The sequence below is a fragment of the Macaca thibetana genome, chromosome 6, assembly GCF_024542745.1.
Source record: "Macaca thibetana thibetana isolate TM-01 chromosome 6, ASM2454274v1, whole genome shotgun sequence".
NCBI classification, from domain to species: domain Eukaryota; kingdom Metazoa; phylum Chordata; class Mammalia; order Primates; family Cercopithecidae; genus Macaca; species Macaca thibetana.
Window position 1 is genome coordinate 174973665 of NC_065583.1, and position 12469 is coordinate 174986133.

General features: G+C 53.5%; 1 protein-coding gene across 49 annotated transcripts in view; it reads right to left on the reverse strand.

Moving 5' to 3' along the window:
* Positions 1 to 12469, reverse strand: part of NDUFS6 (NADH:ubiquinone oxidoreductase subunit S6) — a 183703-nt gene that overhangs the window by 18958 nt on the left and 152276 nt on the right. The window contains exon 1 of one of the 49 annotated variants that reach the window (XM_050795324.1): positions 11894 to 11897. The exons of 45 other annotated variants lie outside the window; for them this stretch is intronic. The gene's annotated coding sequence lies outside the window, so the exon portion shown is untranslated. Of the gene's footprint in view, positions 1 to 5128; positions 5133 to 8155; positions 8161 to 9507; positions 9512 to 11893; positions 11898 to 12469 lie in introns of those variants that run through there. 3 more of the 49 variants (XM_050795328.1, XM_050795291.1, XM_050795317.1) reach the window with 3 other exon arrangements.

Consider the following 12469-nt stretch of genomic DNA (forward strand, 5'->3'; position numbering starts at 1 on the left):
AGCTGTGCGAAGAGCCTGCTTATGTTGTGCAGTGAAAGGGAAGCCCTTTCTCAAGCTGTTCTTAAGTGAGGAGTTGATGCACTCTCTAGAGTGTGTGTCACGGAGGACCCTGAAAATGTCAGAAGCCAGAGCCCACTAGGAGACCTGTCATGCACTGGGACTGAGGATAGTTCAGCAAGAGAGAGGACTTTCCTCAAGCATGTGCGTGTGCGTGCATGTGTGTATGTGTGTATGTGGCATGTGTGTGTGCATGCATGAGTGTGTCCACATATATATGCGCGTGTCTGCAAACACCTGAACAGTCGGTGCGGGAGGGTGTGATGAGTCAGCGGAGCCGCTGTAGTGACCCTCAGTGGACTGCGACCTTCAGCCAGTGCCTTCCGTGTTTCTGATCTCTCACGGGGTGGGTGATGTGGTTTGAGAACCACAGGGTCCTGACAGCCCCCAGCATGGCTTGCTGATGCTTCCCGAGCTCCCTTAGCCTGGGCCCTGGGATGAGGAGGAGAAGAGGTGCTGCTGCCCTCACACCCTTCCTGCCCAGCAGCGTGTAAAACGGAGGCTGGCGAGTGCTGTGCGTGAGGCGTGCCAGGCCCTCCAAGGCAGAGGTCCAGGATGTTCCCTGCAGGGGATGATGGCCACACTGAAACTTTTGGTTGCAGGGGAGGCAACGCGAGGAGGGGCCTGAGGCTGGGCACGGGCAAGAGGCATCCAAGCCATCCTGCGTGGGCGAAAACTGGGTGTTTGCAGCACACGGTGCTCTGGGGGGAGACCTGACCACCGGCTGCATGCCTACAGTTGGGTGTGATATGCTTACGTGCCATGGAAACGTAGGCATACACAGTCGCGGCCTCTTGATGATTGCACAGATGCGTACCCAGCAAGGCAGCATGGCACAGGAGCCAACAGGAAGGAATAAAGAAGGCGTGGATTTCACGGCACGCTTGATCCAACAGGGAAAGGTGGGATTCTGCTAATTTTGCTTGAGTAGAAATCTAAGGCTGATAATTACCTATCCAGGCTTCAGTCCAGAACAAGTTACTAAAAAAAGAGTGCTGCAGAACCACGCCAGGAATCCTGGACATCAGTGCTGTGGACATCTGGGGCTGGGTCGTACCCTGGGCCCATCCTAGGCCCTGCCAGGCGTTCAGCATCCCTGGGCTCCACCACAAGATGTCGGGAGCACCCCACACACAAGCAGGGCCAACCAAAAGTGCCCCAGACACTGTAAAGCACTCCCTGGGGGGTAATACGTTTCCCCAACAATGAGCCAGGGTTGCTGCCGCCTGTCCTAACTGGGCACACCTCATGACGAGGGCTGGGATGCAGGCGCACCGCTGGGAGGTGATCTCAGAAGTCAAGATGGGGAGTAGGGACGTGAATCAGGGAGGGAGAGGAGCTTCCAGGGCACAGAACGAGAGGGGCACCAGGTGCCACCCTGTTGTGTCCCCTGAGCTCTGGCGGAATGTGCCTTGGTGTCCCACAGGGGATGAGGACCGGGGGACGTTTATCCACAGATGCTCATCACTCTTGGTTGAGGGTCACCATGTGGGGATTTAAATCCCAGGCACTTCCAAGCCACCTGAAGGTGGGCTGAGCAGATCCTCATGGGCACAGAGAAGGGTGGCTGCAGACAGAGGAGGGGTGGGCACGTGGGCCGGCACGGTCATCCTGTCAGGAGCTATCCCTGCACTCGCATGACCTACAGGTGGGCCGGGGGCCCTGCCAGATGCCAACCCTGTCTCGCCAACGTCCTCCCTGTCTCTTGAAGGTGTGGTGCCAATGAACTGATGGATGGATTGAAAATACTGTGAGAAGTTGGAAGTGCTATTCAGGTGTATGTTATTAGGTTATTCTCTTGAGGGACTTTTAGAGTAGGATCAACTGGGGACAGCAGTGTAAGCGAAGGAAAAGTAAATGACACCCGGATGGAGAGAAGAGCATAGGAGCTGTCTCTGCATTTCCGGAAGGAGGTGGACACGGTCATGTCTGTATCCGCCTAGGTGGCTATTCACCGACCAGGTCTAACTGACAGACCACCCACCTGGCAGCGTCGCCCTCATTCACGTAGGAGGGTGGGAGGCGAGACTGGTGCTCCCAGAGTCCAGGTCTCCTTCCTCTGCCAGACCGGTGGGGGCTGGGGCTTCCCTGCCTCCTCCCTGCGAGTGGGCATGGCTGTGAGACCTGCTGTGGCCTGTGAGGCTGGCTGAGGGTCGCCGAGCAGAGGTGATGTGCTGCTTTGCGGCGGAAGCGCTCACCGCGCGGTGCATTCGTTCTTCCCCCAGCCATCGCGGAGGTGGTCGGGAGACCGAAGGGCCGAAGGGCCGACAGCGGAGGGGCTGGGGAGATGGAAGGGCCGAAGGATTCAGGCGGGAATCAGTCGGTCCCCTGGTGGACTTGGTGTGAGCGGGCCACACCTGTGTGTGTTGATGCGCTCGAGCCTGGTGTTTGCCGCTGCAGCGTGCAGCCGTGTGACTGAGGCCAGAGGGATGCGGAGAAAGCAATGAGGGCTGGGGCGACCACCGGGTCTGAGTGTTGATCCCAGCATCCCTCAGTGTCCAGCCTCCGGCAAGAAGCTTCCATGGAAGCCTCGTGGTTAAAAGGGGGTAGACGCGACCCAGCCCTCCCACAGGGTTCTGGGAACCCAGAGAGCTGGGTGCTGTGGTCTCAATGTTTGTGTCACCAAAAACTCCTGTGTTGAAGCCTAATGCCCCGTGGGAGTGCTTTGGAATGGGGCCTTCGGGAGGTGACTCCGTCCTGCGCCAGGGCCTTGTGATGGGGTTTGGGCCTGAGAAAAGGGAGTCCGGAGAGCCAGTTCGCCCGTCCAGCGTGTGGGGAGGAGCCCTGTCTGAGCCACGAAGCCCCACCAGACACAGAAGCTGCCGGCGCCTTGATGCTGGACTTCAGCCTCCAGAGCTGTGAGAAGTAAGTTTCCTGTCTGTAAGTCAGGCCATCAGAATTTTTGTTATTGCAGCCTGAACAGGTGAGCATGCTGCGTGGAGGCAGAGCCTGCTTCCCAGCCGTGTTTGCGTCTGCAGCATCTCCCACCAGCCCGGCCTGCCCCGGGCACTTGGCAAGCAAAGGCAGACCTGCACCTCCGTGCCTGCTCCTGAGAGGAAGCCCGTCTCCTCCTTGATCACCCCTTTTAAGGCCAAGGCCACATTTTGCTCTGTGGACTTGGTTGAACGGTCCTGCCCAAGAGAACCCTGAGCACCTCTGGCACTGGAGTGTGGGACAAGTTTCACCCTGGATTTTTCTAGAAATACACGTTCAGCAACGGGCAGATGCGAAATCAGTGGTCACACAGGCTCCTGGTAACCACGCAGCCCTGCGACAAATGGTAACCATGCAGCCTTAGGGCAAATGATGTGGCTCGCTGCAAGCCATCTCGAAACTAATGCCAAGACATATTTCTTTCTTTTTTTTTTTTTTTTTTTTTTTTTTTTTTTTGAGACGGAGTCTGGCTCTGTCGCCCAGGCTGGAGTGCAGTGGCGTGATCTCTGCTCACTACAAGCTCCGCCTCTGGGTTCACGCCATTCTCCTGCCTCAGCCTCCGGAGTAGCTGGGACTACAGGCGTCCGCCACCTCGCCCGGCTAGTTTTTTGTATTTTTTAATAGAGACGGGGTTTCATCGTGTTAGCCAGGATGGTCTCGATCTCCTGACCTCGTGATCTGCCCGTCTCGGCCTCCCAAAGTGCTGGGATTACAGGCTTGAGCCACCGTGCTTGGCCCTGTTACTCGTTTTTAAAAGTCAAAAAGTATAACTAGGCCAGGCAGAGTGGCTCATGCCTGTAATCCCAGCACTTCAGGAGGCCGAGGCGGGGGGTTCACTTGAGGTTAGCCTAGCCAACATGGTGAAACCCTGTCTCTACTAAAAATAAAAAAAAATAAAAATAAAAATAAAAAATCAGCCCGGGCATGGTGGCGGGCGCCTGTAATCCCACCTACTCAGGAGGCTGAGGTGGGAGAATTGCTTGAACCTGGAAAGTGGAGGTTGCAGTGAGCCAAGATCACACTGCTGCATTCTAGCCTGTAGGACAGAGCAAAACTCGGTCTCGAAAAAAAGGATAAATAAAAAGAAGATTTAGAGCAGACGCCATGGTCTCTCCTTCCTCCCTATCGGGAGCAACACTGGTATGTTCACATCACATCACACCTTGCACACGTGCACGGGCTCTGCACATGTCTCTTGGATTGTCTGGACGCAGTCCCAGGCAGGATGATGCTCTCCTTCCCTTCATTACTCAAATTATTTTTGACTTGTGTTGTTGCAAAATTTAAATCTTGAAATAATGTGCTCTCCCTAAATTTAAAGTGTAAAGCCCTAAGAACTCAATGAACCAGTTTCATATAAAAGTACTTTGGAAAAAACTGTGATATATATTATTTATTTTTTAATTATACCAAACATAGCAATTCTCTTTGGCTTTTGTTGAGTAAGTGACTGGGTGAGAAACAAATTGTATAATATTTTATTATTGTGCATTACATGCCTATCGGCTTTAGAAAGACAGCTCTCTTGTTCATCCCAGATGAAGACATATTTAAGATTGAAAAGGGGAAAGGCCAGGCACAGTGGCTCCTCCCTGTAATCCTAGCACTTTGGGAGGCTGAGGCAGGAGGATCGCTGGGCAGGAGGCCCAGGCGTTCAGAAACAGCCTGAGCAACATGGTGAAACCCTGTCTCTACAAAAATACCAAAAGTAGCTGGGCATGGCGGTGCACGTCTGTGATCTTAGCTGCTTGGGAGGCTGAGTTGGGAAGATCATCTGAGGCTGGGAGGTTGAGGCTGCAGTGAGCCATGATCATGCCATTGCACTCCAGCCTGGGGGACAGCATGAAACTATCTCCAAAAACAAACCAAAAAAAAGTGGGGGGGAATTTATTTTGTTAATTACACTTCAAGTATACTTCTTTAGAGACTAAGATGATTTAAAAAGGAATGAAGTGGTGCGTTAGTTGCTTGTGACTGCCATAAACATTTACTACAAACTGTAACAAAAGAAATGTCTTCTCTTGCAGCTCTGGAGGCTAGATGTCCAACATCCAGGTGTGGGCCAGGCAGCGCTTCCTCCAAAGACTTCGGATTCCTCCTGCCTCTTCTAGCTTCTGTGGCCCCAGGCCTTTCTGGGCCCCGGCCACAGGGCTCCATCCTCTGCCTGTGTCTTCGTCAGGCCTTCTCCTCTTCTTAGAAAGACACCCATCATTGCTTTAGGGCCCACCCTAATCCAGGATAATTTCATCTGGAAATTCTTAATTACATCTACAAAGACTCTATTTCCAAATAGGATCACATTTCGAGGTTTCATGTAGACAGGAATTTTGCAGGGGATGCTGTTCAACCCACTACAGTATAGAACGTTTTTGAAAACAATTTTAATTTAAATTAGTATTACTAGATAATGTGTTCACATGGTTCAAAATGCAAATGACCCCTGAGTATATAATGAAGTTCTCTCCCTAGAAGCCAGCAGGATTATTAGCTCCTGCAGGACCTCTGGGCTCTATCCTGTGAGTCTCTAAACAAATGCCTGTAATTCTTGTTTCTTTCTGTCTTGTGCACCGTCTTGCAACCTCAGGCTGCATCTGGACAGCAGCTCCTGCCAGTGACCCGGGGGCATCCCCATTCTTCCCCCAGGTGGCTGTCTCCTTCATTTTCTCAAGGTGGTTTAGGATATTGTGAGCATTATTTATGACTGAGGGTTTTTCTGCATTTATACACAAGTTTATCTTTTCTCACTCCTCTTTTTGACTTTTAAAGCATTTTCCCCCATTTTATAATTAGTGGTCATGATTCCCAATTAGAGGTTGTTTTTTTCTCCCAGTTCCCACTGTCGTTTCCTATTTAAAACGCATGGAAGAAATGAGGAATGCATACAACAAAGAAAGCTGTTTTGCATTGCATGAGAAATTGACTTAGGCTGTGTCAGTGTTCAGAAGCATGCTGTTAGGAAGCCAACCCCAGGAGCCTTAGGACCCACCCAAGCAGCTCCCCAGGGTGGAGATGAGAATTGCTTCCCCTGGCTGGCCACCACTAAAGATTCATTGTCTTTTCCTCAGAAAGCGGTGCATGTTTTTCCTTACAGAGTGATGCTGTTAGAGTCAACACAGGATGAATTGCTACCTAGAAATCCCGGCGCCCTGTCTGCTGTCTCTCAGGACGTCTGGAGGCAACGCTTTCTCCTAAGGTTCTTTCAGTGGTTAAGAATGCAGTCACCTATTCCAAAATTGTCATCGATTTCTTACGTATAATTTTGATCAGTTTAATTAGCTAGCATGCTGTTTGAGATAGGATAAAGGCATTTCCTGTGGTCAGTGAATCAAACTCTAATTCTTTACTCATCCAGCCAAATGTTTATGAAGCTTTTATCTTGAATCATGCACTGTGCCAAATGCATGCTATGTATATAGATTCATGTATTAGGAGAGTCCTGCCTGATCATCCAAAGATGTACAGCTGGTTACAAATTGTGTCCACTTCAAAAGAGAAGGGATGAAAATAGCAGTGTTACTGGTGGAAGGTATGGAGGTTCTTGGTGTCTTGAACAAAGAATTGGATGAAATGTACAAACAAAGCAAGGAAAGAATGAAGCAACAAAAGTAGAGATTTATTGGAAATGAAAGTGCACTCCACATGATGGAAACGGGCCTGAGCAAGTTACAGAATTTTCTGGGGTTTAAATACCCTCCAGTGGTTTCCCATTGGTTACTTGTGTACACCCTACGTAAATGAACTAGTGGCCTATGATCAGTCTGATTGGTTGTGGAAGGGGACCAATCAGAGGCTGAAGCAAAATTACAAAGTTATACCCTATACAAACGTCTGATTGGTTGTGGAAAGTGACCAATCAGAGGCTGAAGTGAAATTACAGTATTATACTCCCATGCAAATACAGACTTGGCCCTAGACCAGCCTGATTGGTTGCAGGAGGGGACTAATCAGAAGTACTTTCAATTTTTCATCTGCCACTCAGAAAAAAGGGGGAGGGGTTGCAAAGGGAGTAGCCTCTGGTCCTGTGGTTACTTGGGCACAGAAAGTTGGAGTTTTCCTTTGGATTTAGTTCTAGGAAGTCAGCGTGAATCGGCCTTAGGTTCCCCTTCTCCAGACCCTATTCTCCTGCCTCAGCCGTGGTTTAAACCAAACATACAGCATATTGCCTGCCTGCCTGCCTCAAGGAAGGCTGTCCAAAGGCCAAGGCATCTCCGTGTTTGGACTTCCCGGTCTCCTTCTCTTCTCCCTCACCAGCCAACCCTGGTGCTTACTTTCCATCCTCATGACAAACTCCTGGCACGATAGGGTGGCCAGTGCTCTAGCAATTACTCCCAACATTCCAGGCAGTCAGACGGGGAAGAGCTGGAGGACAAAGGAAACACCCGGGGCCCCTGCTCCTCTCATCCCTCTAGGCAGCTCTCCCAGCGTCACCCGGATGTTGCTTTCATCGGAGGCTGCTGTGAGGAAAGGAGGGAGGTTGCCCTTAGCTGCTGGCGGCTGAATCCGTTGGTTCTGGTGCTCTGTGGCCAGAACCTTCGAACCTTCTCATAGGACTTGCAGTAAAACTTGCTTAGGGAGAACTGCATGTGGTAAGATTCCAATAATTATTGTTAGATTTTCTAACACTTTTCATTGGGAGGCTTTTATTAACAAATGGTTTTCAGCTCTCAATACTATCAGAATTTTGATTTTTTACTTTTACTATTTTGAAATGCAAAATTTGCTTTTGCTTTAGTATTTATCATAGCTGCTGAGTTCACAGGTATCACCCAGGCTACCCTGAAGTTGCACTTCCCACCACAGAATGTAATCTGTCTCTACTCGCAGAAAAGGCAGCCCTTGTCATGGTCAGATGCTAACGGCTCAGTCTGGAGGTGTTGCTACGAATATTGTTTGATGTTTCCCAAGACTCAGCCACAGGAACCCCACAGGAGCCACGCGTGGCTGGGTGCCCTCCGGGACCTGGGTAATGGTCTCACCAGCATTTACACGGGGCACACTCACGAGGCATTGCTCAGGGTGCATTCGTCAATTCAATCCTCAAAGGGACTCCGGGAGGCGGGTGTCGCCATTCCTCCCACTTTACAGGTGAAAGCAGTGAAGTGATTTTCCCCAGGTCACCCCATCTGTAAGTGGAGGAGCCCCCACCAGCCAGTGATTGGCTCTGCCCCCCCCATCTAAAATCCACTGCGTTGCACCACACCGTCTCCCCACCAAGTGTATCACCCCAGGGCAGGTGGAGAGTGGACACCTCCGTTAAGCTGATGGGGACCCCTGGGGGATGAGATGCAGAGACAGAGACAGACATAGAGACATATAGAGAGAATGAGACAGAGACAGAGAAGCAAAGGCAGAGATAGATAGAAATGGAGACAGAAAAACAGCAGGAGGGGAGGGAGAAGGGAAGACAGGATGAGGTTGCCACAGCTCCCGGGCTGCAGGGTGTCGGGGAGACACTTAAGGCAGGTGCTGGACACGTGGGTAAAGGCCATTGGTCCACCGGAAGGCGCCCCTTCTGGTCAGGGCCCTACAGAAATTGGGGTCTCAAAAAAATCCAGGAACCCCCAGGAGGGAGGAAAGACTGGTTTCCAGCCCCTGCTCTCCTCTCCAGCACCCCAGTCCTGGCCACAACGTGGGCAGGGTGGGCTCCAGGGAGGGGGACCCACACAGCCCTGCCCTCCTGGGGACCCAGTGGAGGCAGGGCAGGATTCAGACTCTGGCTTAGCAGCTTTGGGGCAGCAGGGGCAAGGAGGAAATGTTCCTGGGAAGAGAGGACCGGCCCAGGGCAGGTCTGCTCTGTGTGGGGAGGTACCAGGACAGAGGGGGCCGATGTGGGTGGCAAGGCAGCCCTCCAGGACAGGGATATGGGAGATAGGAGGTGGCCGGGGGTAGGCTGGAGGCCATCTCTGGGGGAAGAGTGCATGGCAAAGGAAACTGCTGCACAGCGAGTTTTCTTCTGTTTAACTCGGCCTCACCTGGGAAAGTCATGGGCTGCGTGGGGAATGCAGGCGGAGGAGGCCTGGCCAGGAGGCACCACCCAGCTCACACTCACCTGCCCAGGAGCGCTGCTTCCCCTAGTCCCAGCCTGCCCAGCAGTCTGGGCACCTGGAAATCCTTGCTGCAGCCTTGCTGGAAGCTCACTTAAGGACAAGCAAAGGACCGGGGATGCCAGGTCTGCCAAGAGCAGTTTCCCGCAGGGCAGGCTCCCCACGAAGGCACCTCCTGCAGCCTCCAGCTTCATGGACGGCCTCCTTCCAGGGCCTCCCTAGGAAATCCAGGCCCAGCTCAGGCCCCTGACAGCCTCGTGTGTCTGCAGACAAAGCCCCATCTGGAGAGACCCTGGAGCACAGGCCACCCACAGCCTTGGGACTCACAGGCCTCAGGAGAATGGCTCAAATCAGGCCAAGTCCAGGTCCCATTCCCCAGTGGGGGCCTGGCTGGGTTTTCTTTACTCCCAGTGTTGAGCAGAGACCCGCTGGGTGGACACTGGTGTGGCCTGAAAACAGAAGGGCCATGAAGCCCCGGCTCCACCCGAAGCCGGCACCCCTCTGTGCTGAAAGAAGAATTGGACAAAAGCAAGAGCTGCAAGTGGACATGGGACGTCCCTGCCTGTGACATGACCACAGAAATCTCCGGAACACATCCACAGCATCTCACACGAGGAGTGCAGCCTTCCCTTGGCCCTATCAGGACGCACTAAGGCAAGCAGGCCAGTCATTTGTAGGATGGACGGCCACCAATGGCGACGAGGAAGAGCCACTAGAAATGATGATTTAATTTTAGATTTAGGGGAGTAGCTCCTGTGCCGTTTGTTTGGACTCAATTAATAGTAAATAATGCAAATTTGTTTCAAATCCCCAGCCTCGTCTTCTACTTTTCCTTCTTCTGCCCTGGAATGCTCTTGATGCCAGCCCTATGTGCAGTTTGCCTCCTTCTGTGCTGGTCCTGGGAGGTCTCCCCAGCACACACTCCCACCTAGCCCCACCTCAGGGTCCCTTCTCATGGGGTTACCTGGGACGGCATGTTCGTGTGTCTAGGTGGCAGCTGGAGCAGGGCAGTGAGCCAGGCTGGGGGCTCAGAAGGGGCAGGGTCTAGAGCCTGGGCATGGGTGGGTGTGATCCCAGAGGTGACTGGAAGTCCTGTGGGTGCTTCCAGGGGTCATCCGGCCCCATGTGTGGAACGGACGGCAGGAACCAGGACTGCGGCAGGAAGTCAGGCAGAGCTACTGTGGTGGCCCAACCAGAGGGCGCTGTGGCTGGCAGTGGACGACAGGGAAACCCCTGGACCCGAGGCGAGACCCAAGTGTAGACTCCAGGGTAGACCCTAGGGTAGACTCCAGGGTAGACCCAGGTGTAGCCCCTAGGGTGGACTCCAGGGTAGACCCAGGTGTAGCCCCTAGGGTGGACTCCAGGGTAGACCCAGGTGTAGCCCCTAGGGTGGACTCCAGGGTAGACCCAGGTGTAGCCCCTAGGGTGGACTCCAGGGTAGACCCAGGTGTAGCCCCTAGGGTGGACTCCAGGGTAGACCCAGGTGTAGCCCCTAGGGTGGACTCCAGGGTAGACCCAGGTGTAGCCCCTAGGGTGGACTCCAGGGTAGACCCAGGTGTAGCCCCTAGGGTGGACTCCAGGGTAGACCCAGGTGTAGCCCCTAGGGTGGACTCCAGGGTAGACCCAGGTGTAGCCCCTAGGGTGGACTCCAGGGTAGACCCAGGTGTAGCCCCTAGGGTGGACTCCAGGGTAGACCCAGGTGTAGCCCCTAGGGTGGACTCCAGGGTAGACCCAGACCCTAGGTGACTCCAGGGTACCCTAGTGGTGGACTCCAGGGTAGACCCAGGTGTAGACCCTAGGGTGGACTCCAGGGTAGACCCAGGTGTAGACCCTAGGGTGGACTCCAGGGTAGACCCAGGTGTAGACCCTAAGGTGGACTCCAGTGTAGACCCAGGTGTAGACCCTAAGGTAGACTCCAGGGTAGACCTAGGTGTAGACCAGACACACCTGTGCATTCAATGTGTGGTGATGAAACAGGAGAATTTGCGCCTGGCCTCTTCATTTTTGACGGCGACTGAGTGGATGATGTTTCGCCCTGCTCAGTGGGGAACTGGGAAGAGGTGAGTTTGGAAGGAAAAATGGCACCTTAAGGCTGGGTCCCATTGTGGTGTTCAGAGAAACAGTGTCGGTTGGGGCTGGCAGGAAAGAGATGGCACATGGAAATTGGGTGATTTCAGGTGACCTTTAGCCAGTTTTTTTGTTGTTGTTGTTTTTGGTTTTTGTTTGTTTTTAAGATGAAGTCCCACTCTATCGCCAGGCTAGAGTGCAGTGGTGCGATCTCAGCTCATTGCAACCTCTGCCTCCCGAGTTCAAGCGATTCTTTTGCCTCAGTCTCCCGAGTAGCTGGGATTACAGGCATGTGCTACCATACCTGGCTAATTTTTGTATTTTTAGTAAAGATGGAGTTTTATCATGTTGGCTGAGCTGGTCTCGAACTCCTGACCTCAAGTGACCCGCCCACCTCGCCCTCCCAAAGTTCTGGGATTATAGGCGTGAGCCACTGTGCCTGGCCACCAGCTTTCATAAATATAAGAGCAGGGTTTAAGAAGAGGGGAGGGGAGGGCAGGGGAGGGGAGGGCAGGGGAGGGCAGGGGAGGGGGGGGAGGGAGGGGAGGGGAGGGGAGGGGAGGGGAGGGGGGGGAGGGGAGGGGGAGGGGAGGGGAGGGGAGGGGAGGGGAGGGCAGGGGAGGGGCAGCTCCCAAGCCGAGGGCAGCTGTGTGGAGGGGCCCCCGAGACACCCAGGCTTGCTGCATGCAGGGAGAGCTGAAGCAAAGCCTCCGTCTCACTCTGATCTGCCAGCACCTGCCACTGGCTAAACCTGCAGTGAGCAGGAAACTGAGTGGGAGAAAGGAAAAGCACCCCCAAACAGCCCATGTAGGTGAGCCCCTGAGACAGAGGACCAGAGGCTGGACCTGAGTCCAGAGGTGAAGATCTGGGTGCCCAGGACATAGTGACAGTGGGCAGTTTTGCAATGTGCCCAGAATTCTTGGACCCTTCTCCTTTGAGGAGGTGAGGTCTCTGCCCCCACGCCTCCTGCCTGGATGGGCTTCTGCGACCGTCTCCATCAACACAATGAAAAGTGAGCTTAGGAAACCAATGAAGCCTCTGTGGGCTTATCCTGGGGCCCTTGCCCTGGGAGCATTCAGTGGTCAGACCCAGAGGCTGCTGCATGGAGAGGCCATTTAGACAGAGGTGTGCCGGAGGGGCCCAGGTATGGGAGCCTCAGTCTGAGGACTAGGTAAGATGAAGGAGACAGCCACAGCCACCATCTGACCACTGCTGAACAAGAGCAGCCCTGCTGAGCCCAGTCAGCCCAAACCTGTGAACAACATGCAAGGTCATTACTGTTTTAAGCTCCTGCCTTGGGGTGACTTGACCGCAGCATTAGACAACTGGAACAAAGCATAGCAAAAGCCGAGGGTTGGACGCTGTCC